Consider the following 26,764-nt stretch of genomic DNA (forward strand, 5'->3'; position numbering starts at 1 on the left):
TTTGTTTTTGTTGAACATCACAAATTATTTTGTATCGTTGTATCGAAAGTTATAATGGAACTCAACTGGAGTCTTTGTTGAGAAACTGTTGGTTCTATATTATTTTGCACTCCCTCCAATGTAAACCGCACTGTTTTTTCATTAAATACAGGATAGTTTTAGTTGAAAATGTTCTGCATCTGCAATGTGGGTCGCTGCTGGTCATTAAGATGTATGTTTGGCTGGTTAATGGTCGCTATGCGTACATGCTTCCTTGCATACTCATCATCTACAATACAAAGCTTCTCTTTAGCGAGGATAAGCGTAGTTGTAATCTGCTGTGTGACAGTAAAGATTCTTTGACATCTACTTTGTAACGCACAGCTTTGACTATGGAATTAATCTCGGAATCCCTTCTCCCATACATGCAAGAGCCAAATGTTGCTTTCAGGATCAACAGTCCCCTCCCCTCTTTTATTCCAAACACTACAACTTTAATCGTCCATTGAGATGGAAACATTGTAAGAGGAGAGCACTTTTTTTGCTCTTTTTTTTTAAAATCACTTTCTGACCTATTTTGCACCCCCCACCCCCCGCCTGGCTTGTCATCCTCGTTGCTGCCATCTGCGCCACACGCCGGCCTGACAATCGCTGAGCTCCCCGCTTGGCAGCTTTGAAGGAAACCCGCTGAGCCAAAGTTTTGATGTTTGTACGTGCTAGCTTTAAGAAAATGATGTTTAGTCGTCGTCGTTTGAATCATTGAGAATGGGAGAAAGTGCATGAAGATTACCTTGATTTTGTGGAAATGTGTTTTTTAAATGTTTATTACCAGAATGGGGCACACCTTTCTATGAGATACATTATAAAATGTTGCCTTTAAAAAGATAATAATACTTAGTTTTGACTGAAACTGTCAGTATGTTTGTTGTTCCACGATCTCGGTCACGACCCAAAGCTCATGACCATAGGTGAGGGTGGGAACATAGATTGACCGGTAAATTGAGAGCTTTGCCTTCCGGCTCCGCTCTCTCTTCACCACGACGGTCCGATACAGGGACCTCATTGCTGCAGATGCTGCGCCAATCCACCTGTCCAACCTTCCCTCACTCGTGAACAAGACCTCGAGATTTCCGACCCTCTTTTCCAACTGAGAACCATGGCCTCAGATTTGGACGTACTGAGTCTCATTCCAGAAGCTTCACACTCAGCCGCAAACCGGCCCAGCTGAAGGTCACAGCCTAATGAGGCCATCAGGACCACATCGTCTGCGAATAACAAAGACAAGATACTATGGTCCCCAAACTGGACTTCTTTGATACCTTGGCTGCGCCTACAAATTCTGTCCATGAAAATTATGGACATACTCGGTGACAAAGGGCAGCATTTGCTGTGGCCAATGTTCATTGGAAACAGGCTAGACTTACTGCTGGCACTGCAAACCAGGCTCCTGCTCCAATCCCGTACTCTCAGAGCACCCCCCACAGGACACCACGAGGGACACGATTGAATGCCTTTTCCAAGTATACAAGCAGATGTAGACTGGTTGGGCGAACTCCCATGTACCCTCCAGTACCCTTGGAAGGATGGAATACGGCCCATTCGGACTCTATATTTCCATTTCCATTCGGAGACAATTTTAACCGATTCCCTGCTTTGCATTAAATATAACAATACATATTGGAGAGAGCACCATCTTCTTGTTATTGTAGGGTACTGTTCCTCTTTGCTGCCCTGATACAGAATTACCAGTACCAGAAATTGATACAAAATAACAGCAATGGAAGAATAGGCAATATTTTTTTTCATTTTTATTTTTTTACATTTTGCAATAGAGGCAGACCTCCCGTCTATAACACATCTCTGCCTGCGGCATGCGCCAGTGTGACTCATAAGGCTCGTTGCAACGCGGCGACATTGTTGTGTAGGGGACTGTAACGTATTCATACCCGAATGGCTCAGAGCACAACTTCTTTGATGAATATGTCCGTTAGGGAAAGTTACGCACAGGAGAGAAGTGCTTTACAGAAACCCGGGGCCATCGTTCTTGTGCAACGTTTGTGTCCGTCACTTTGAATGTGTCTTGTGAGGGAGGGTAGAGACCAAGCATTTTTACATAGAATTTCCGAATGCAGAGACAATCAGATATTGTAACGGTAGTTAGCTCAGTGCAATGTGTGTGGAATGGTGTTGAAAGTGTTCATCACACACTATAATTAGTATAAGAATATAATATAACTTTGTGGCCCTCTCCCACTCATAGCAGGTGGCGAGGTGTTAAACAGCCCATGATTTGGCTGGAATTACAAGCCAGACACTCCCCCAAGGCTATAGAGGGAGGGGGAGTGTGTGTGTGTTGGTGGGGTTAACAGGATTTCACTGATCCAGCATCATGCCTGACCAACACAAACAGACCGCCAGCTCTATTGCCTTTTTGAGATTATATTTGACAACGCTGCATGATAGTGAAGCCAAGTGTGAACTCATTTGAAAACATAATTACAGTGTCTCACAAAAGTGAGTACACCCCAGTAACCTTTTTTATTCCAGTATATCTTCTCAAGGGAAAATACAATAGGAATGAAACATGGCTATACTGTACTCCAAACTTCAATCAGCGCCACATCATAAAAACATGTAAAAAGATAAGTGTGCAATGTTAAGTTCATGAAAAATCATGGCAAATAAAACCTTGCACTCACCGAAATACACAGTGTGTCAGTGATAACAATCATAATGATTTGGACACCACATGATTTTTTTTAATCAAAATACATAATTAACATTTTATTTGCATGGAGTAATTTGGCGCCATAACTATAGCTTAGCTTCTTGCTTTGCAGCTGATGTGTGTAAGAAGCAAAAGAGAAGCCGTTCAAGGCACTTCCCAAGCTAATTAACACGCGTGATGGCAGATGATACAAAAGGTCACGATCGTTCTTGGATTTCCAAAGTTTCTGTACTTGGTCGGTATTATTTGTGTGGCAGAAATTGTGTGCATATTTTACAAACAGCACATCAATAATATTGTTTTTTCATCAATCAGAAAAAGACCAAATGCTATCCCAGATTCATTTTATTATCAATATAACAGTCTGACTCACGGTGTCATCTTACAAAGAACGCTAAACTCATCACACAGAAACATAACACTCAGAAGGTACCGAGGAAATATACAAGTACCAATACGAGTTTAAAATAATCCATAATGCATTGCGTCTGAGCAAAGCATTGAATTGGTGGCTGCCGGGAAGCTGCATTGTTGTCAGCCTCCCTGTGGGCTCCTTTGGCCCCCTCTGGTGGAGAGAGGCAGAATTGCAGCGCAATCCATCCATCCATCAATTTTCTATGCCGCTTGTCCTCCAATTAAATCCTTTTCTCAGACGCAATGCATTATGGGAAAACGTTCAAATTGTTGTTTTTTTCATTTTAAACTCATATTGGTACTTTTATTGTATATTTCCAAGGTACCTTTTGAGTGTTAAGTTGCTGTGTGATAAGTTTAGCGTTCTTTGTAAGATTACACTGTGAGTCAGACTGTTACGGTATATTGAGTAATGACCTCCTGCAATTTCCAATGGGTGGACAAGCTCGTTGTGTGTTTTTCATAGCTCATGATTGGCTCCTGTCAAATAAACAGCTGCCTGGTCCTCACAGACTCATGTGTGCCACAATATACCGTTTTATGATGTGGACAAGTGCATCTTATAGTCCAATGCAGCTTATATATGTACATATCTGTTTTTTTCTCTAAATTTAGGGGATGCGGCTTATACACGGTAACTAGTTCCAAATATACATACAATATAACATCCTTGGAAAGGTACAGATACATACAGATGTACATACATGTCTATATAATAATATACATTAATTTCCTGTGTATAATCAGTTACTTTTTTCTCAAACTTTGAACCCTGCAGCTTATACGTCGGTGCGGCTAATATGTGGTCATGTTCTAATCGTGTGACATCTCGTATACTTCAGAACTACTACCAATTGTTTAAATATGTATTTCCAAAAACGCTATTACTAAGTCCTTCATAATGGCAAAGAAAGTTCAGGAAACAACCAAAAAACGCAGAGAAGCCACCTTTATTGGCGTTGGCTAACCCTGTCGCTTTTGTTGAGTGGACATGCATGTGTATGTGTATGCATGCACACGCATGCTGCAGTTTACAGTGATCAACAACAAGCACAATTTATACTAAAATCAAATGCGGTGCGGCTTATACACCGGAATTTATGGTAGATCTGTATTATAATAATATGTCAAGACCATGCTCAGTGAAGTAGTGTCTTCACAAACAAAGCAAATATTACTTTAACTTTGTTGTCAGGTTTGTTTTTTTTTATGATCTACTGGAGTGCTTTGAAGTTGGCCCTTGAAAGCTGAGCAGTTGATATTTTCTATTTTCCTATCAGTCTTAAATGCAACATTAATATCACATATCTGTTTGTGTTAACCTCCATGGTCTCCCTCCGCAGGCTCAATCACTTCATATGAGCACTGTGAAATATTTACATCCGTTTTGGTCACATCGGCTCCGCTTGTTCGCTTAAGACGGTGCATTCAAGTTACTTATGTGTGTGTGTGTTGCCTAGCAACATAGTGCGCAGGGTGCCCTGTAGCTTTTGGAATCTCTCTTTGCTTTTAATATTTGTGAGTGAAGCCACAATGGAGACAATGTTGTTTATACATCTTTGCAATTCTTTATTATTCTTTATTATAGTGATCAGTGACATGCTTGTTCTCATTAGAGATTAGTGGGTTTTTGTACACAATAATGCATTGAAATAATATAGTATTAACAATACATAACTGTCATTCATGACTTTTTAGGGACTTCACTTTGGTACAAATACTGTTGGAAAAACATAATACAGGGCTCATTTTTTTGTGTGATCTGCAACTAAATTTGAAGATTCAAGACTTTTATTGTCATATGCACAGTAAAACAGGTAGTTATACTACGCAATTAAATTCTTATTCTGTTCATTCTCCCCCCACAAAAAAGAACACAAAACACAAGAAAATGAATAAGAACATAAGAAACATTAATACCAGTAAATAAATAAAGTGCTATGAGTGTGTGTGTGTTGCGTGCGGCGTGTGCGAGTGCTTCGTTGAGAAGCCTGATGGCCTGTGGGTAAAAGCTGTTTGCCAGCCTTGTGGTCCTGGACTTCAAACACCTGTAGCGTCTGCCTGACGGTAGGAGTGTGAATAATGAGTGTTGTGGATGTGTGCTGTCCTTGATGAGGTTGTGTGTTCTTCGTAGGACTCTAGTTTTATAAATGTCTTGCAATGAGGGGAGGGCTGCCCCAACAATGTTCTGTGAGGTCTTGATCACCCGCTGGAGTGCCTTCCTATCACGTGTTGTACAGTTACCGTACCAAACAGTGATGGAGGCGGTAAGGACACTTTCGATCTATAGAAATCTATAGAAGCAACTGAGGATTTTGGTTGACATGCCAAATTTCCTCAGTCTTCTCAGGAAGTACAGTCTCTTTTGGGACCTCTTGATAACTTGTTGGGTGTCGTAAGACCAGGTGAGGTCCTCGCTGTTGTATGTGCCAAGAAACCTGAAGGTTTTCACCCTCTCCACCTCAGTCTCATCAATAAACAGGGGTCTATGCGGCTCCTTTTCCCTTGTTCTTGGGTCGATGATCATCTCTTTAGTCTTATCTGTATTGAGAAGGAGATTGTTATCACGACACCAAGCTATGAGGTCCGCCACCTCTCTTCTGTATGATGTTTCAACACCACCAGTGATCAGGCCGATGACTGTAGTGTCATCCGCAAATTTAATGATGCTGGTGTTGTTCTGGGAGGCCACGCAATCATAGGTGAAGAGCGTGTAGAGGAGCGGACTCAGCACACACCCCTGTGGGGTCCCAGTGCTCACAATTCTTGAGCTGGATGTGCGATTGTGGACTCTGACTGACTGGGGCCTGCCTGTTAGAAAGTTAAACACCCAGTTACAGAGGGAGGGTGACAGGCCAAATGTGAGGGGCTTATCTGTAAATATAGTCTATAAATAGCATTCTGACATATGTGTCCTGGCCCTGTAGGTGAGAAAGGGCTGTGTGGATGGCAGTGTTGACTGCATCATCCGTGGACCGGTTCTGGCGGTATGCTAACTGTAGAGGGTCCACAGTGTCCGGGATGCTCTTTTTGATGTGGATCATGACTATCCTTTCAAAGCACTTCATTATAATTGGAATGAGTGCTATAGGGCGATAGTCATTCAAGCAGGTCACGTTGCTCTTCTTGGGTACGGGCACTATGGTGGTGGAGGTCGGTACAGGTCGGTACAGATGCTTGTGCAAGCGACAGGTTAAATATGTCAGCAAGCACATCAGCTAGCTCTGATGAGCAAACCCAAAGTGCACGGCCTGAGATGTTGTCTGGGCCTGCTGCTTTTCGTGGTTTTGTTTTGTTCAGAACCCTGCGCACATCTGCTGATGTCACCATGAGAGGTGAGTCCTGTGTGCTCCCCAAGTCCAGCCACCCTCTCTGCTGGTCAGGATTTTTGGGTTCAAAGCGGGCGTAAAACTCATTCAGCTCATCTGGAAGTGTGGTTTGGCTGCATGTGGCTATGCTACTCCTCTGTCCATACTCTGTGATGTGAATAGTAGCCCTCCAGCTTCTGTCTGTACTGTCTTTTGGCCTCTCGTATGGATCTCCTCAGGTCTGGCCTTTTTGTAGTCCTCAGCGGTGCCCATGACAAATGCAGTCGAACAAGCACGTAGCTTAGCCCTTACATCACAGTTCATCCACTGTTTTGGTTAGGGTATTTTCTGTAATACTTGGTGGTGGTAACAGTCTCTATGCATGTGCTAATGTAGCCAGTAACAGCAGAAGCATATTCATCCAAATCAGCAGTACAATCTTCCCTCCCCGCTGCAGTTTTAAACACATCCCAGTTTGTGCAGCCAAAGCAGTCCTGAAGTACTCAATCAGTTTCTTCATTCCACACTTTAACTGCTGTACTTACAGGGGGAGCTTGTTTAAGAAGTTGTCTGTATGTTGGATAAAGGAATATGGAGATGTGGTCGGCTTTTCCAAAATGGGGTCTTGGGACAGCCTTCAAAGCACCTTTCATGTTGCTGTAGACTTGGTCCAGGATGTTATTTTCCCTTGTGGGAAAGCTTACATGCTGGTAATATTTGGGGAGGACAGTCCTGAGGTTACAGTGGTTGAAATCGCCAGATATGATGAATACAGCATCCGGTTGTTTGGTCTCTTATTTTTTTGATGACCCAGTGCGCTAGCCGTGTTAGCATTTTTTTGCACATGCAAATTTGCATGGGCACATGTATTGCACATGCAGAAACAAATTGTTGTACAATTTAAGGACCTTCAAATATGTTTTTATAGCTACCTTGTTTGATTTTTGCCTTTTTTTCTGCTTTTTCTGTTGATTCTTGCGGTGCTTTTGGGGTGCCAAGGCAAATTTGTTGCCACTTTTTTGTCTGTGTGTGCAGGAGAGAGAACCCATTTAATTTAAGGAAGTGCCAAAGTCCAACCAGGGCTTTATTTGCCCACAAGACAGTGGGTTTAATTTTGTGATTCCACAGTGGCTCCTGTCTGACCTAGTTACGATTAATCCAATTAGCGCATGCATTGTGTTCATGTGTCTGCTAATGAGCCGTCCTAGTCACCCTTGTCCAACCACCCAAAACCAATTCCTGTATACCCGCTGCAGTAATAAAGATTTTCATGTGCACCCAATGACTAATGGACACAAATGACAATCCCTTTGCACTTCGCTTCTCCCTTTGCACCCATAGATGAACTCTTTACAATTCATGGAACTTTCTTGTGAGTATATTACGCTAACACAACCCCTTATAAGATTAATGCTACTTATGTTATTGTATTTGTTAGAAATGGGGTTACACTTGGAGTCCATTCTGGCCCTCAGGGTACAGTAAGACTTTGGACAAGGCAGCTATGTACCTTTTCCTTGCCCAAGCTGTAATAAAATAGTACCTTTTGAGAGTAAAACCTTCTACCTAAAACTCATAAAGTACAGTTCAATGCATGATTTGAGTGTGGTCCCAACAAAAAACACAATAACATTAAGTATGCATACCGTATTGGCCCAAATATGTGTGAATGACAGGAAGAAAAGCTCTTGGCGTATTTGGAGAGAAGTCATTTGGCACCACCTGTTGGTTTGACTATGAATATGACATTAATATAGACTATCCATCTAATAACCGAGGGATGACTGTAGCTAATCATGTCTCATTTCTAAATGAATAGTTACAGTACTATTAATTACAGCTGCAACAATGAATTGATGAATTGATGATAAGACAATTATAATTAATCAACAACTATTTTGGAATTTGATTAATCGTTTTTTGATTTTGAAATGTCAACTGCTCAAATGTGAATATTTTTTATTTCCTTAGTCGTCCATGAAAGTCGTCCATGAAAAATTAATTATCTGTAATATGTTTTAGGAAAAACAAGATATTTACACACATTAGGTTTGTCTTTGGAAAAGAATAATCAGCATTTTTGCCTCCTTTCTCATATGTTGCAGACCAATCCACTAACTCTTTGTGCTTGGTTCATATTGATTTGGTTCGTCTAGGGCCTAACCCATTACTCGATTAATCCAAAAAACAAGCTTCAGATTAATCGACTAAGAAAATAATTGTTAGTTGCAGCCCTACTGGGAATTTAACTGAAATGAGGCAAAAATGATATAGAGTAAACCGCATACACACTCGCTGTCTACTTCCTCATTATCCACCACCACATTATGCACCACCGACAGCGAGGTGCAGCACCAGAATTCTGAACATCAACATACAACGCAAGTAGGTCGCTATACTAACTTCACTTTCCTCAGTTAAGACAAGCCTCTTGCATGCAGTGACGTGCTGTGTGTTTCATGGCTGGTGAGGCACTGTTAGTCATAGTTTCCATCTGTCGAAGTATGTTGTTGCCATAAAATCAATAAAATGCAAACAAGAAAAGATTCACTCTACTAATATTCAGAGTGCATTCCATCAGACTTGTGCTAATGTGTGCCCAAAACCACACAAAGTCCCCGCTCCATCCTCCATGTGTCCAAAGAGCTGCCAAGAGAGTGGACAAGACAAGCTCAGTGACTGCCAGTCTGCAGATGCAAGAGCCCTCATGCATATTAAAACGCCGCACCACCTGCTCGTCGTACATCACGCCCACCCCCCCGCATCGCATTCTCGGGTCCACAGAATTTTAATCAAGCAGCAGCGCTGGCTGACAGGGAGCCACTCTGTGGTCCACATCGCGGGAACGTTTAGCTCCCACCTTGTTGCCTCTCATGAATGTCGCTGCTGCATTGTGGAGGTCCCAAGAGAGGCTTAGAAGATGTCTATCACGTATCAGAATATTTCCATTCTTGGGGCTCGGATTTCACAAAACCGAATTATTTTTCCACAAATCCAGGAACATTTGTGGGATTTTCAACATGTAGACATTGTGGATGTGGTGTACGTCAATGTAACTTTGTTAAGCATGTTCGAAATAAAATTAAAATAGTTGGACGCCCTGAATAGGGTGACCATATTTGATTACAAAAACCAGGACGGTATGAAAATTTGTTATCTAAATTTTTTACTATCTACTGTATAACCACAAAAACACAAATTCAAAGTTTACGCAACATGTTTCATTATGCCTAAAATAATATATATTTTACAAAATATAGATATGATATACTGTATATACAAAGATATCTATGTTTATTTTTTTATATATAACTTAATTTAAAAAATAAAAATCTTCTATGCCGCTTATCGTCAAGTTTTACTTGTTCTGGGTTCGAATTTCCGTTGGGTATTTCTGCGTGGAGTTTGCATGTTCTCCCCGTGTGTGTGTGGGTTTTCTCCGGGTACTCCGGTTTCCTCCCACATTTAAAAAATAATGCATGTTAGGTTAATTGGAGACTCTAAATTGTCCATAGGTATGAATGAGTGAGTGTGAATGCTTGTTTGTCTATATGTGCCCTGTGTTTGGCTGGACACCAGTCCAGGGTGTACCCCACCTCTTGCTCTAAGTCAGCTGGGATAGGCTCCAGCATACCCCCTCGACACTAGCGAGGATAAGCAGAATAGTAAATGAATGAATGAATGAACGTTTTAATTGTGCAAAAATAAAATCTCTGGAATGAAGTAATGATAGAAATAATGTTTCTTCTGTATGTGAAAAATTGCCCTGTAAACAAATACTGTAAAAGCTCTATTTTCAAGTCAAGTCTGTTTTCAAGACAAATAACTAAAAAAAAAAGAAATAATATTAGCTATATTAGCACATCCAACTTTAACCAAACCATTTCCATGTAATGATGTAAATAATAAAGATATTACTTCAACAAACAAAAAACTATCTGAACCCGGACACGTTCATCACTTTCTGAAAAAATACAAAAAAAGGACGTCCTAGCGTCCAAAAAAGGACGCTAGGACGTAAAATGTGAAAACAGGACATGTCCTGGGATAACAGGACATTTGGTCACCCTAGCCTTGAGGGAACACTCAAACACAATGTATTAGCATTATTACCCGACGCTGATTGTGCTGTAATTAATGTAATATGCCACCAACAGGGACAAAATAGTTTGCTTTGCTTTGCTGTGCCGAGTTTGTTTTATTGTGATACATTTTGTATGCTTTTGGACATTAGCAACCAGACTGGGGGGTTTTCATAAGAGCTGTTAAGTGCTACTTTAACACCATTATCTACCCTTACTGCAAATAACCAGAAGGACCAACAAGCACCAAATTCCTTTTTTTTATTATTATTATTATTTTGTAGACCGCATGAATATTTCAAAAGGCTAGGGTCACTCTGAGTGTTTTTGCTTCAGCAATGAGACTACATTTAGAGGTGGATAGCAGGCAAAAAAGGCGTGTGAGAGATGAGGATACAGGATACATGAACGCGATCATCCGAACCCAAACCAAGCCTACTTGCAAGTGAACTCAAGTCCACTTGAGCTCAAATGTGAAGACTACATGGACCAAAGATGCAAACCGGTGTTTAAAATGACAGCAAAAACCATGCAGAAGTGACAAATACCCAAGAGAAAATGTGTTAGAAGTGCGTTGGAAGTGTGTAACAGCACTCTTTAAAAGTATAGATTTAATGTTTATTGTAATGGTAATGGTAATGGTTTGATTTACTTTGAACATGCAAGTTTAGTTGCCAACTCTAAATTGTCCATAGGTATGAATGTGAGTGTGAATGGATGTTTGTCTATATGTGCCCTGCGATTGGCTGGCGACCGGTCCGGGGTGTCTCTCACCTGTCGCCCGAAGTCAGCTGGGATAGGCTCCAGCATGACCCTCAAGAGGAGAAGCGGTATAGAAAATGGATGGATGAAGTTACATTGGAATACATCACATATTACAAATCACAATTCCACATGTCCAAAGAGGAGTATGAAGAAGCTACTGTATGCTTATTTGGTCCTACCCCCTCTCCATTTTACATCAATTGCTAGTACGTTTGTTCACTACCTGTATTCAACATGTTCCGTTTACAGCCTCTGAACAGCATAAGCGAATGAAAAGGCAATATAACAATGTATAACAATGTATAACAATGTGTCGTGCCGCTGCTGCATCTGCAATTATTATTTTTTTTATGATGACAAGTAACGTTTTTTAATGTCGGAATTTATTTATTAACTTATTTATTTAACATTTTTCAACAACAAGCAGAACATGAACCTGTGAACATGTGTTTAATGGCAAAGTTGCTAAGAGCACTTAAGTGAGAGTGTTGAGCCTCTTTTTTTGTTAGCTGAAAAGAAAACTAATACATGGGAAATGAACTATTCAATAATATATTTTTAGTTCAAAATAACACAATTAACAAAATAAAATAATTTAAATATCTTTGTTATAGAAATGTGTCCTGTATAAAGAGTATACATTGAGAGTCCAGGGTTTTATGATAGCACAGGTGTATCCAGCTTGCAGCATTAGTAAATCTACTTTGACAAAGGAGAGGTGAGCTATTTTATGTGACTGCCAACATTAAGTTGTAGTTTATTCACCAAGTACATCTCTACTCAGTGTGCTCATTTGTCATAAAATACAGGCATCATGTTTGAATAGAACACTTGTGAGAATACTAAGAGGTGGAGCAAATAAGTCTTTGGCGAACTACTCAACATCAGCTGGTGAGCTACTGCTAGCTTATGAGCTACCTGTTGGAGTGTGATAACATTATTATGAAGATGGACACACTACGTGTTTGTTGAACAACTCAGACACACATCGAGTGTTTTCAAGACAAGCCATGATATCAAGAGAGCAAGATTGTTAAGTAGCGTAAGTAGGCATTGGTGTGATAGCCACTTCTAGCTCGCCCGTGATCTAGCCAGGCTGTGCAAAAGACTGCAGAAAGTCGAATGAGATTGAAAGAAGCGCGATCACACCCGTTGGCATAGATAGGCTTCGCATGTGACAAGCTGTCGTCAGTTGACTACACATTTTACGGACAATTTTTTTATTTGCACGATAATAAGGAACACAGTGAACAAGATCAACACAAGACGCTAATGCCGCGACGTGAGCAAGTGTCGACACGGCAGAGAGGCATGTTTTTCAAAATAAAGCGCAGTGAAACATTTTATGATATATACATATATAAGCTATATATGTATCTATATAGCGTATGCAGTATATACCGTACGTTCATAAAATATATTGCTTAACATTGTTTTCAAGTTAATTTTCAAGTTGTGGCGGGCGGGTATTTTGTAGTGGCGGGCCGCCACGATCAATTACATGTAGCATTTCATGTTTTTTTTAATCATCTCTTGCATACTTTCTCCAGAACAAAATGCAGTAGTATCATCTGCAAATAATACTAGCTTTAGGTCCTTCGTGACTTTACAGATAGGGTTAACGGATTTGGTCCCAGTATTGACCCCTGGGGTACGCCGCAAGATATATTTAAGCAAGCAGATGTATATTCTCCTAGCTTCACATATTGCATCCTGTTTGCTAAGTAGCTTTTTAAATGATTTACCCAATTCAAAACAGACCCTCTGATTCCATACTGTTCAAGCTTATTGATTAAGATATTGTGGTTAATTGTATCGAATGCTTTTGTTAAATCCATAAATACAGCAGCGGCGCGCATTTTCTCTGTTATTTCGATTAGTGCCATGGAAGTTGAAATGTTAGCTCTGAATCCGTATTGAATGTCCACGATTAATTTTTCTGATTTATAAATTTGACCAGCCTGTTGTTGAATAGCATTTCAGTGATTTTGGAAAAGTGTGTCAATAAAGAAAGAAAGAAATGTTCGGTCGTTTGTAAATTGATGTTTGTCTCCAGTTTTGAAAATTAGTGCTACTTTAGCTATTTTCATTTTATTTGGAAATATACCAGTCTGAAATGATAAGTTACTGATTAATGACCTTTATCATTTCAATTTCAATTCCATTACAGTCAGTTGATGTTTTCGCTTTACATTTGTTGACAATATCAGTTATTTCCTCTTTGTCACACGAGTGAGGAACATGGAGTTGGGATTCCTGTCTATACTTTCATTCCCTTCCTCCAATCACAAATAATTTGGGATTCTTTCGTCTAGACTTTAGTAGTAGTTATTGAACCTTTCATCTATTTCATATTATAATTTTTGGCATTCCATCTATAAAATATTGAGGGTAATCTGCTATCTGGGAACCCTTCCTGATGATACTAAATGCCCCATGTTGTGCTAATGTTTTCTTGTTTAATAGTTGATTATAATGTTTTTTATTACACACTCTTAAATGTTTGTCAGCTTGTTTTTATGTTGTGTGCTTATTTTCTGCTTCTCGATAAATCTCCTGTACAATGTGTTTTTCTTCTAACAAACACGTTCCAGTCCCTTTGTCATCCATGGCTGATTTCTTTTTTTGCTTATTAATCAACCCTCTTAATGGACAGTACTTGTCATAGGGCTGCTTGTAGACATTTAGAAAGCGTTCATATGCTTCATCCACATCATTTTTCCGATACACGCGCTCCCAATTTTGTTCTTCCTGATCATTCCTAAAAGTGTGAGTACTTTTATCTGTGCATAATCTTTGAAATGTCTTTCTCATCCTGTAACTTTTGTTGTAAGTTGTAAACACTGGAAGATGGTCACTGATATTATTAATTAGCAGACCACTAGCTGTGTTATTATCAAAATCATTAGTGAATATATTATCAATTAACGTGGCACAGTGGTTTGTTATTCTGCTTGGTCTGGTGATTTGTCCATTCTAAGCTGAAAACAATAGCAGAATATAAAAAGGTATTCAACCCAGCAGATGGCATTTTGGTTTGAAACCAAAGTGATTACATCACATAATATGCCACTAATATGTCAGTCAAGTTCTTACTTTATGTTACTGTATGTTCTTTAATGAGCAGCCTTTGGTCCCACAACCGCAGCCTAAGACGTTCTGCCAGGAAACAGCGTTATCGTTAGGTTAGCATTATGTTGCCTGGGTGCCTGAGCTGCATTTCTGGTTCATGAGAAAAGCTAGTGTGTGCGAGTGTGTGTGTATGGAGTGGCCGGAGGAACTTTAATGGAGACCCAGCTGACATGGAAGGTCAGAAGATAATTAAAAATGTGAACAGGATGAAGGAGAAAGGTGGGGGGAATAGTTCCTTGAGGTTTATTTGGTTTCTTGTGGGATGGGGCTTTATTAACCTGCTGCTTTGGATCATCATGAACACTTTGGAGTCCATCTAATAACTATGCTATACCAGCTAATGGCTAGATTCAACGGTGACTCGCTATGAGTCAATAAGTCATCACCGGGAGCGACTTATTACACTACATAAGGAAATGGTCATTACTGTACATTTCCTCTGTTTTATGCAGATTTTGTAAACGTGTTCATGTACTCCCAGGCTTTTTGGACTGATACTTCATGCATTGCTTTCTGTGCACGTTCATACATATTGAGTATATGTCTGGCTGGCGGCAAGTGTCCAATAATCCTAGCTTGGAGGTACAGTATCTTGCATTATTATTCCTTCTCCTTTTTATGTTTTTGTTGCACACCTTGCACACAAGGGTTTTCATTTTTGCAAGACGAGTTTTTATGAAGCCTATAAAACTTACACAGTAATCCCTCGCCACTTTGTCTTCCAATTTCACAGCTTCAGTCTATCACGGTTTTTCAATTATCATGCCTGTTTTGTTGTTGAATACAGCCTCTTATTACTCAAAAAGTATGCATATTTAAACAAATTTGATGTTTTTATGCATAAATTAAGCATTTTCAAGCTTAAAAATGGCAAAATGAACTAAAACACAAATATAAGGCATTCAGAAGACCCATTGTGATGATATGTAGTATTCTACACTGGTCACTAGGTGTCAGTAATATTACATTGATGAGACAATAGCCAGCGCAGGAAGTACTGTACAGAACAGGAAGTAAAAAGTCTGTATTATGTCTTATATATGTTCTTTTCTCTTTTTATCTATTCTATATTTGGTAATGCAAGTATAAAGGTGACTATGGGGGTGTTATTACATGTATACAGGGCTTTAATCATTTTAAAAACATATTTATAAGGTCGTAAACAGGTTTTCTATGCTCTAACTATGAAAATATTCCATTTATAAATAAGCAACGCTCATTCACTTATCACGGTCAGGTCTGTAACCAATTAATGGTTATAAACATGGAATCACTCTATTAAAACGTACACTGCCTGGGCAAAAAAATGTCACCACCTGCCATTTAATGATAGATAACTAGGCACGAGCATCCAATTGGATAATTACTGCATGGCTGATTATGTTTCAGCTAGCTACATGTTATTTAACCCTAAATGATGCAGTCAGATGTTTCTCATTTGTTAAACAAACATGTCGAATGACACATCATGTTTTACAAGAAAGAAACCTCTGCTACTTCTAATATAACACTGCCATCCAAATTTTCAATGTATGCTAATGCCATACAAGGGACCTAGAATAGAACCCTGACGGACGCCATACATGATACGATTAAAGGAAAAGAAAAACTGACCTTTATTCATTAGAATTGTAATGTTTTTCTTACTTGTTTGACTTATTTGTCCTTTAATTTGGTTACCTTATTTGTATTTTCCATTTAACATCTATCCCAGCACCTCCAGACAGTAGTAATGGGGTAGAGTACAAACACTGCCACAACGCAGCGCTTGCATGTTGGCTGAGCAATCAGCAGCCTCTCAGAGGAGAGGACGCTTTCTCTCTCTCTCTTTCGTCCATGTTCGAAAGGGTCTGCTTTGATGTGTGCTGCAGTCAACACTGGCAGTGCTCTCCCAACAAGCTCTGTCTCCAGGGGCGATAAAGCCCAGCACAGGAACACTAATGAGCACATTAGAAAGGAAGCCATGGAGGGAAAATGCTACCATTGTAAAACGCAATTGGCTCCTGTAGTAATGTCTGGATGCTCCGTCTGCCTCCCAGTGCATCCACATGCTGTGGGCAGGGGAATCACCTTGAGATTGCTTTCACTGTCCTTCATCGTTCGCCTTCTAAAGTCATTAGTGAGGAACTATATTTGGTTACTTCCCAAAGTGCTCAAAATATGACTTCTGTTTAGAACTGATTAGATTTTGATTTTTTTATTTGATAGAAGTATTAGGGCGCAACAATACAGAAAATTCATGGTTTGATTCGATTTGATACTGTAGTGTCACGGGTCGATATTTTTTTGATACAAAACAGAAATGTTCATGCCTTTTTACACATAATTGATTCAATAGTATTCCAGCCAAACTACATAGCGTACATTATTTTCACAGTTCATGTCCTAATCATGTACTGTGAACAAAGTACATGAACACTAATCATGTTCATGTGCTAAGCATCTAGTTTGCTAGTAAACAATGCAATTATAAAAGAAAAGAAAACAATTGTCGAAATGACAATAAGGCCAAAGTAAAGGCAACACATGAAAAACTTAAGCCAAAAGAAGTTTTTTTTTGAATTCATCATAAAGTAATAGCAACAATAACAAGTTTAGAAAAACACATTTTTGCAATGGAGTTCAGGGTGTGCCCAGCACAGCTGACATTTTTTTAAGGTTTTGCACGGAACTAGCCACTACAGATGCCATGAAGACTTTCATTGTATATCCCGTATATGCATCTTGCTTGGATAATAAATCCTATTTGGACAATAAAGATGAAAAATTCAGTTTGGCATGCCGCTAGAGACGCCGTCGCTGATTGCTTCCGCCTGAGGGGACTTTGATGTCAGATGACTGATGCCACGTGACGTTGTTTGATTCCAAGTGCTATCGACTCAAGACCACTGTATCGATACAGATACATGTATTGTTACATCCCTAAAAAGTACATACAGTATATATACAGTATAGTATAAACATTTGTAATTGTATATATATATTTTTTAATGTACATAGAAATTGGCTTTAATCAATGTAACCAGTTCCACACACTTTTGTTGCACACATTTAAAGTGGATTCCATAGCTTCTTTATTCATTAATGCTGGGACTTAATACGTTTTGCACTTTCATTGACAATTTCTGTTTGTTTTCACAACGATGTGAGTCTTGTGGGCTTTGTTTTTAAAGTAATTACTGGCTCTTGTAACAACAATATGCAAAACAATGAGCATAATTGTTGTTCATTTGGGCTCTCATTTCGGGACTAGCCTTTAGCGGAGTATCTGATCCACTTTTAGTATTACCCTCAAAGAAAGCACTTCTTGATACAAATGTGAATATCTAGTGATTATGAAGCCATTCCTTGTGGTGATGCGGGAAAGATCTCAGTATTTTTCTCAGGATCACGCCAGCATCCTCTGTGATCTCCCAGCCAGCATATTTCCTTGAAAGTTGCCCAATGAATCAGTGATTCTTTACACGGCATATCAGAGGGAAAAAAAGTGGGAGACGTGAAAATGATTTCAAAGAGTCCGGGATGAATCACATTCCCTATGCAGCTGCCATTTATTAGCACATTTTTATCCATATAGATTTTCACTGCAGGGCTTGTGCACCGAGATTTCATTTCAAGATCATGATTCAAGTTCATTAAATGAATCCAATATTCACATGTCATTTAGAATTAGTTATAGCACTGCCATTGTGATTGGAACTACTGTAAACGAAAGAGGGACTTAATGTACAGTAGAACTTCTAAAACGTGCATATATAGCTAAATAAAAACAACCAAAATAATGACAATGTAAAAAAAAAAAACTACACTATTTTAGGGGTAAGCTGCCAGTTTCCCTTTTCTTTTGCATCCCATTTCTATTCTTGAGCCCCTTCTGCTGAATTAATTCCTTTTAGGGAGTTTGGCTCATCAAACATTTTAATCAGTGATAAGATTTATATTAAATGTTCAAATAAGATAACCAAAATCATGTCTTCAACATTGGGTGCCACTCAGAACATCATTTTTAGTGTCTAAATTTAACTTTTTCCTTTTTCCTTTTGCCTAGAAGTCACCTACGGCATCCTTCACAGATCTATCCGAGGGCCCCTTCTGTTCCATTAGTCCCTCACTCTGACACAGGGAGTGTGGGTCATAAAATAGTTAAATTTGCATTAAGATCAGCATTTAATGTCCAAATTTGCCTCTTAACTCATTCAATCCCAGCCATGTTTCAAAAGACAACCCCTTCAGTACAGACCATTTTAGATGATTTTGACTGATCTTTCAAGGCACACAGAATATTGTGTTCTATGGCTATATAAACATGGAACCTACCAAAAGAAAGATTAGACTCCAGTCTTTCATCAGAAAAAAAGTTTGTTTCTACCTTTTTCCCTTCTTGAGTAATCAGCAGTAGAGCCAAGTTTCAGGGAAATATGAGTTCCTCACTAAAAAAGGGAGAAAACCAGCTTTTTGTGAAAAGATACATTTCAAGCCTAACTTTCACTTTGACAAAAAAATATGTTTTGCTTTTGTGACAGCTCAAATATCTAAACAACTATACCACAACATAAACAACACAATAAAGGGCTTGTGTTACATCAAAACAATAATATAATATAATATATATATCTAATCTAATCTAATCTAATCTAATCTAATCTAATCTAATATAATATAATATAATATAATATAATATATTAGAATAATATAATATAATTTTATAATATAATATTATTTACCAATATAACACCATGAACTACTTATAATTTTCACATTTGGAATTTCCTACAATGTGTAACCTTTTGCATGCTACACTTCTCCATGCTCTCTCACTTCCTTCTTCCTGTCACGTGTGATTTTTCCATCTATGATCCCTGCCGAGCTCTTATGAAATGCACTTCTGCTACCTTGTAGCCGTTTTTATGGCTTAAAATTGCTTTGGAAGTGGCATGCGTTAGTGCAGAGTTGCGTCATCTCCTCTTTTTGCCCCGCGCACAAAAAACATAAAAGACGTATAAATACGGCGTTGGAATCGGGCGTTGAGGTTTATAAAAACGTATAAATACGTCTTTGGTATTGAATGAATTACGGTAACCAAAATATTGGAGGTGTGACAAAAAACAATTTTAAGCACTGGTTACCACACAACACATCACTAATTTTAGTGAGTAACAGGAAAGGGACTTCATATTAGTTAAGATGTCATGACAGCTTTTCCCACTGGAAGTGACTGTAAATTAATGAATCTGTTGCAGTATTATAAGACAAAGATTCATAACGTCCGTAAAGTGTAAAACGACGGTACTAGACAGATATTTTTGGTTCTAGGTTTGGTCCGTTTTAAAGCAAATCTCACTCCGTTCTGAATCAGCAGCTGTGTTATAGTAAAAAAAAATGTACGCGTCACTGTGATGAAATGCAAACCCATAAAGAATTGACGGCCTGTATTTGCTTAAAGTCATATCCATAGATGACATGATGGCTGTAGACCCAACAAACTAAAAAACAAAAACCTGATTTCATTGCAGACTGTCTGCTTGTTTGAAACATGTATTTATTTGGAAATATTAAAGAGCCTACATGATATGATTGATGGCATTCAGGTTTGTGTTATAGTCAAGAAACCACAGTTTATTTTATTGATCAGCTCCTCGTGAGGAATATGCCATAACGTGTTTCATTTAATGTGGAACTGACAGCCTCGCTCCCTCTGGTTGTGAACGTCCAACAAGCTGCTGCCAAAATGGATTTAGATTTTTTTTTTTTGTGACATCATACATCATCATCCATGCCCAAAGTGCTGTGTCACTGGTAGCCTGGCTTCCTTCTGTAGCTCACTTCCTGCCCTGCTACCATACATGATGGATCAAGTAAGAAGTGTAGCAGTAAGTGTAGCAGACAGCTGGAGAATTGACAGGAAGTCTTGCAACTATTAAAATACACACAATCTACCGTACATGACCTTGACTGTTCCAATACAAATATATCAGATAACCGTGTGTCAAAATCAACATTCTCTTTTGGTGCAAAATCTCTGTGTGCTTATCTTAAAAACCACTGACCCAACAGAGGAAGCACCAAAGAATCAGTTTTTTTCATCCCTAATGTGGTCACTGCTGCTGCTGCTGTCGCTGTCGAGATAAAAGCTAAGAGGGTCTCTGAACGCTGTGACAATTATTGCCGTGGACATGCATATATCGAGAACGTAGTGTTCTATTTTTCTATTATTAAAGTTGCATCTTGGAATAGAAAAGCTTTTGAATGCTCTCCCGTGGGATTTGGGTGAATTTGTCAAAACCTTTTTGTAATAACGCTCACTGGCAAAACTGCTATATTATAATAAATAGTGCTCACTTTTGATTGACACTATTACAGTAACAATATGTTTATTGTTGTGTGGTGCTAAACCTGCACTTCATCATACTAAGAGCTGTTGCTATTATTTTGATACCAAAACAATGGAGGGGTGTCAAAAAATGTATTTTAGGTATTGTTTATAGTTTTTCTTTTCCCTTTCCCTTAATCACTACTGGTGTCCGTCCCTCAGGGTTCCACCCTAGGCCCCTTTTTATCTTACTAATTAATTGCACTGTTTGTGTAGTGTACTTTATGTTTACATTTTAAATTGATTCTCTTGTAGCAAAATAAGGAAATCAACAGACTAAAAATTTTCAACAATGTCTTTAAGTGGTGCTTACCACACAAAATAGCAACATTTTTAGTGACTAGAGGTCAGTTTTGCTGATTTTTTGCCCATATCACCATGTTGTCCTCTAGGGTTCCCTCCTAGGGCTACCTTCTATTCAATTAATGGTAATGGTTTCATTTTATTTGAACATACTTACAAGTTACATTGGAATACATCACATAATAAATAAAAATGTGCAGTTCCACATGTCCAAAAGGAGTACAAAGAAGCAAAGCTTATTTAATCCTACGCCCTATTCGTTTCACATCAATTGCAATACATTTATTCACTTCCTGTCTTCCAAATGTAGTCTTTGCCAGTTAATACACAGGAAAATTATAAGATAACGTAACAATGTAATGTAAAATATAATTTTCAAAGTTTTGTCACCATAAATAATTCATATAAAAATCATAATAAATGATAATCAGTATAGGTAGACTTAACAGAACATACTGTAGTTGTAATAATACAGTAGGTGAGTACTGACAATGATCTCACAAGAACGAAGAGTAGTGAGTATTGTAGTGATTAGACAGAGTGTTTTGTACACAGTGGTTCAAGGCTCTTCTTTCTTGTATTTTGCAAACATCAACTGCTTGTATTTTTTCTTGAAATCACTCATCTTGGTGCATTGTATGTGTTCCTTACTCAATCCGTTCCATAATTTTATTCCACATAGTGAAATGCTGTAGGCTTTTATCGTTGTTCTCGTGTGTTTTAAGTGTTTTAAGTTTAGTTTTTCCCGAAGGTCATATATGTCTCCTCTCTTGTTGAATGACTTTTTTGGGTAGCTGGTTATTGTTTGCTTTATGCATAATTTTAGCTGTTTGGAAATTTACTAGATCAGCGAATTTTAATAATTGTGATTTTAGAAATAGAGGATATTTATGATCTCTATACGCGGCATTGGCATTATGGATTATCCTAACTTATCTTTTTTGCAGTACATTTAGCGAGTGAAGTTTACCCCATATCTCCAAGTTAGATATGATAATACCAGAGAGCAATAGAGAGTATGGAGTGATTTTTGGTTGAGGTAAAATTTTGCTTTATTCAATATTGAGGTATTTCTCGCCACCTTGTGTTGCATATTTTTAATGTGAGATTTCCAGCTCATATTTTCATCTATTATGACCCCCAGAAATTTATTTTTGTTCACCCTTTCAATGACCACACCGTCCATTTGTATTTGCCCGTACGTATCCTTTCTGCTATTACCAAATAGCAATGTTTTAGTTATGCTTAAGTTCAAAGATAACCTATTTTTATCAAACCGTGTTTTTAGTATAGTCATTTCCTCTGTGACTTTTTAAAATTAGCTCTTGTGTGCTTTCCCAGGAGCAAAAAGCAGTATTATCGTCAGCAAATAATACTAGCTTTCGGTCGTTTGTCACTTTACAGATGTCATTAATATGTAAGTTGAACAGTTTTGGTCCCAGTATTGACCCCTGGGTTACTCTGCATGTTATATTTAAAATTGCAGATGTGTATTCTCCTAGCTTCACATATTGCTTCCTGTTTGCTAGGTAGCTTTTGACCCAATTCAAACCCTCTGATTCCGTACCTTTCTAATTTTGTAATTAGAATGTTGTGATTAATTGTATCGAAAGCTTTTGTCAAATCCATAAGTACTGCATAAATACTGCATAAATACTGCAGCCGCACACTTAATTAATTGATTAATTATTTAATTAATTTATTAATTCCTCACTCTGACATCAGAAGTTTGGTTGGTCAAACATTTACTTCGGTAAGTGGTTCCCAAACCTTTTATAGTCGCATAACCTTTCAGACATTTGATCTGAAGCCACATACCCCCTACTCCTGCACACTTAAAACACATGCACCTTTTTTATCTTAATTAGCTTTAAATATTGAACATAGTTAATTGGTTAATTCATTTTATAGTAATTCAGGGTCAACCCCGTGCATGAGCATTGATAAATAGATAAGTAATTATCTTGCATATCTTTTAGAAACATTGATTTTGTATTTTTTTTATTTTGTATTTTGCAGGGTTACACTTTGATAAAGTTTCACATGAGCGCTGATAAATAGATTAGTAATGATGCTACATATATTTTATTCCAGCCTGATGTTGGCATCTTTTGTTTGAATGGGTTGAATTTGACCATCACTTTTTTTGTCCACTCATGATGGCTACGCTTTAAATGTGCATATTAATTGAATACCAAATTGAAGGGAAAAGTTGAACAATCATAATAAAGCAGTATCTGTAGCAGTACAGTACTGAAGCAGTACAAAAATACATACAACCAACGATAAAGCCTCATTTTGGGGGGGATCAATATACATGAAATCTTCAAGACTAAATATTACAGTACAAAACGATGATCAAACTTACTTATTTCTTCATATTATGCACACAGAGAAATTACCAACATTTCTGCTCCTTTCTGCTCCATTCTCCTTGCACCGTGGGGCATTTAGGTGCGCTCGTAATTGAGAGTGTTGGGCGCACATTGTTTTCATTTTTGTTCATGTACCCCCTATTACAATTGACGTACCCCTGGGGATACACGTGCCCCACTTTGGGAACCTAGGATTTAGCTTATTTAAGATTCATATTAAATGTTCAGACTGTCATATTAGCCAAATAAGGTAACTGAAATTAAATACTGGCTTAAAGCAACGTTTACCACCCAAAACATGACCATTTCTAGTGACTAAAGGTTGGTTTTCCGAGTAATGGTGTACCTCAGAGTTTCACCCTATGCCCCTTTTATTCTATGAGTGAATCACGCTCTTGGAAGTGTATAAGCCATGCTTATCATTATGTAAAATAATCATTTCAGAGTCAGAATGAAAGCCTGAAAAGCACTGCCACAGAGAACATCAACATTTTTAGTTGTTTTCCTCAGCCTCTATCACATATGGCATCCCTCAGGTTGCCATACTAGATCCCTTCTTCCTATTAGTGACTAACGATTTTTATGCAATTTTTCATGAGTATCCCAAAGAGAACACATTTGTAACCAAACTATTAGAAACGGATGTCCGTATGGCACAGTGCCGTGCCTCTGTCACTTATGGCCTGCCTTCCTTAGGGTTCTATCCTAGGGCCCCTTTTATTGTGTTACATCTGTGCATTGTGCTAACATTGTTGGGCCGGTAAAACATTTATTTAGTTGTATAACTCTACAACCTACAAGCACAATAACATTGTTAATCAATTTTCGCACAGTTGACTAGCTGAGGATTATTGTCTTTAAAAGCTCTTGTATTGGATGTCATGACATTGTGTCTTTTTTATGTGCAGAACTTTCTAAAATGAGCTCTTTGCATGTTTCATATAAGCGCCACACAGTGATTTAGATAGTCCTGTTTCCTCTCACACAGCAGTATTGGGTCCCGAAAGCAACATACATCACTTTTTGTGTTCCATCTGATCACTCATCATCTCTTGGGCCTTACATCACGAGCCCCAGATTGATCGATCAATGGCCATAAACAAACACAGATTGAACGAGACACTGGGGCTCAACAAAAAGATTACTTTGTTTTTATTTCGCCACGAGTGATTGTTGGCGAGAGCATCTGTCGAGAGACGGCCAGTGGCCAACACGCGAGGCAGCGTGGCCGTTTAAATATGTGCCAGATGATCGGCACGGGTGTGGAATGGCAATTAGGAAAAATATCGGTGCCTGGAATTTTGAAAACAGCGCTCAGACAAATAATAGAAAAGGGATAAAAAATGTAATCCACTTGTGATGGCAAGGTATTGTGCGTAATACTAGTCAATCCCATTTGTGTGTACGTCATCTCGGTGCTTGTGTATCTGCATTCACTAGCATGTAGCTACGTGGGCTAGCTCACAATATTGATATGTTGGCCTGACAGCTGTGCATATATCACCGGGTGGAGGTCTCTGCATTGCAGTGCTGAGGGATGGCAGCCATGCTCTTGATGTTGTAAGAGGCGCTCAGGGTCAAACAACACAAGGGAATTAAATGCACATCACAAGGCCCGTCGCTCTGTTCTTTATGTAATATAGTCTTATCATATTGCTGCTTCACTTTGCTTGACGTTTTAATTTATTACTGTTTTGCTATTGTGGATAGATAGCAAGGCAGCAAGGAAAGAATGGGGACAATACTGTTTGTATGGTTGCCAAAAAATTGCAACTGCAACATTTTGGGTCCTGGGTACCTCCTGTGTGTCAAAAAGACAGCGTGTCTTCTCAAATTTTACAATCATTTGAAGTAATAGTATTCATCAATTATGCTTGATGTTTGCAAGAAAACCAATTGGTATTAGAGATGCTCCAATGGATCGGCCACAAATCAGTATTGGACGATTTCCGTGAAAAAACATCTGATCGCCAATCACCTCGATCACCTCACCTCCGTACTATTGCAGCCTACAGCCATATAGATCGTCCTCCAACCACTTTCCTTCACACTGCGCAGCCGTGCCAAACCCAAAACAAACATGTCTACTGTCTGGAACTTACCTGCTGTTTGTGAAAGTGATATCAATTTTTGCACCCTGCAAAACATTCCACGAAAAAATTCACTCCGAGTTACCACGTTAAAAAGCTTTAATTTAATATGATATTTGAAGAACAAATACTTGACGGAGTATGGTGAGTTTTAGAGGCTCATGTGATCAGTCAAATGGCAGCTAAAGTAGCCAAAACGCTGAACACTCGTGTGTGACAGTCAGAAGTCTAAAGCAAATAACCCGAAAAATAATTGAATTTATCTGACAAGATGACCAGCAATCTTCGTTTGGACATCTGTGTGGAGTTTGCATATTCTCCCTGTGCGTGTGTGGGTTTTCTCCGGGTGTCCTGGTTTCCTCACACATTCCAAAAATAGGCATGTTAGGTTAATTGGACACTCTAAATTGCTTATAGGTATGAATCTCGCCCAAAGTCAGCTGGGATAGGCTCTAGCATACCCCCGCGACCCGAGTGAGTACATGACCAGCTCAGCAGTGAAAGACACCGGGTTTTCCAACTGCTCTCTAACTTGTAGCCCCGCTACTGGAAGTCCTGCTAGAGCTCCATCAGACAATGTATTCTCACATCCAAAGTCTCCTTAAAGAAGGCGTCTCATCCTCTGTAAGTTTCACGAGTGAAAATATGTTTTTGTATAAATGAATGTGATTTTATTGTTCCATTTTTCATGTCATATAGCCAGTAGCAGGGGTGCAACCAGGATTTCTCTCACAAAGCATCAGAGGAGTAACTCCATGCGTTTGTTTTACTCTTTCTTTGGCTTTTTGGCAACACTAATTCAAAAAGCCGCCCACACGGCAGCCTCTCAGGGATTACATCACATGTAGCACAGTGCCCTAACGCCGCTCAGTTTAATGGCCCAGTGAAAAACAATTAAAACCATCACTTTGTAAAAAAATATATTGGAAAAATGGGAAAAAACAGGACGATTTGTCACCCAATTGCTGTTAAATGTCATATTTAAATTTCAGAAAATGTCATGTTTTTCATCCATTTCCTCTGTCGTAATCAATTGTGGCATCCCTCAGGGTTCAATTTGAGGGTCCCTTGTATTCCATTAGAGCCTTATGCTGATGTTACAAGTTTAAATGGTAAAACATTGTGTTTAATGTCTTGTTAATTTGTTTTTTTTGGTGGAAGAACCCTATCCAGACAGTGTGTGTCTGCTACAAGAAGCAGTGGTGACTCTTAAGATGT

General features: G+C 38.7%; 1 protein-coding gene across 1 annotated transcript in view; it reads left to right on the forward strand.

Moving 5' to 3' along the window:
- nrg3b (neuregulin 3b) overlaps window positions 1-26,764 on the forward strand; it is a 265,324-nt gene that overhangs the window by 118,532 nt on the left and 120,028 nt on the right. The window lies entirely within an intron of this gene.

Source organism: Dunckerocampus dactyliophorus, chromosome 2 (genome assembly GCF_027744805.1).
Source record: "Dunckerocampus dactyliophorus isolate RoL2022-P2 chromosome 2, RoL_Ddac_1.1, whole genome shotgun sequence".
Lineage (NCBI taxonomy): Eukaryota > Metazoa > Chordata > Actinopteri > Syngnathiformes > Syngnathidae > Dunckerocampus > Dunckerocampus dactyliophorus.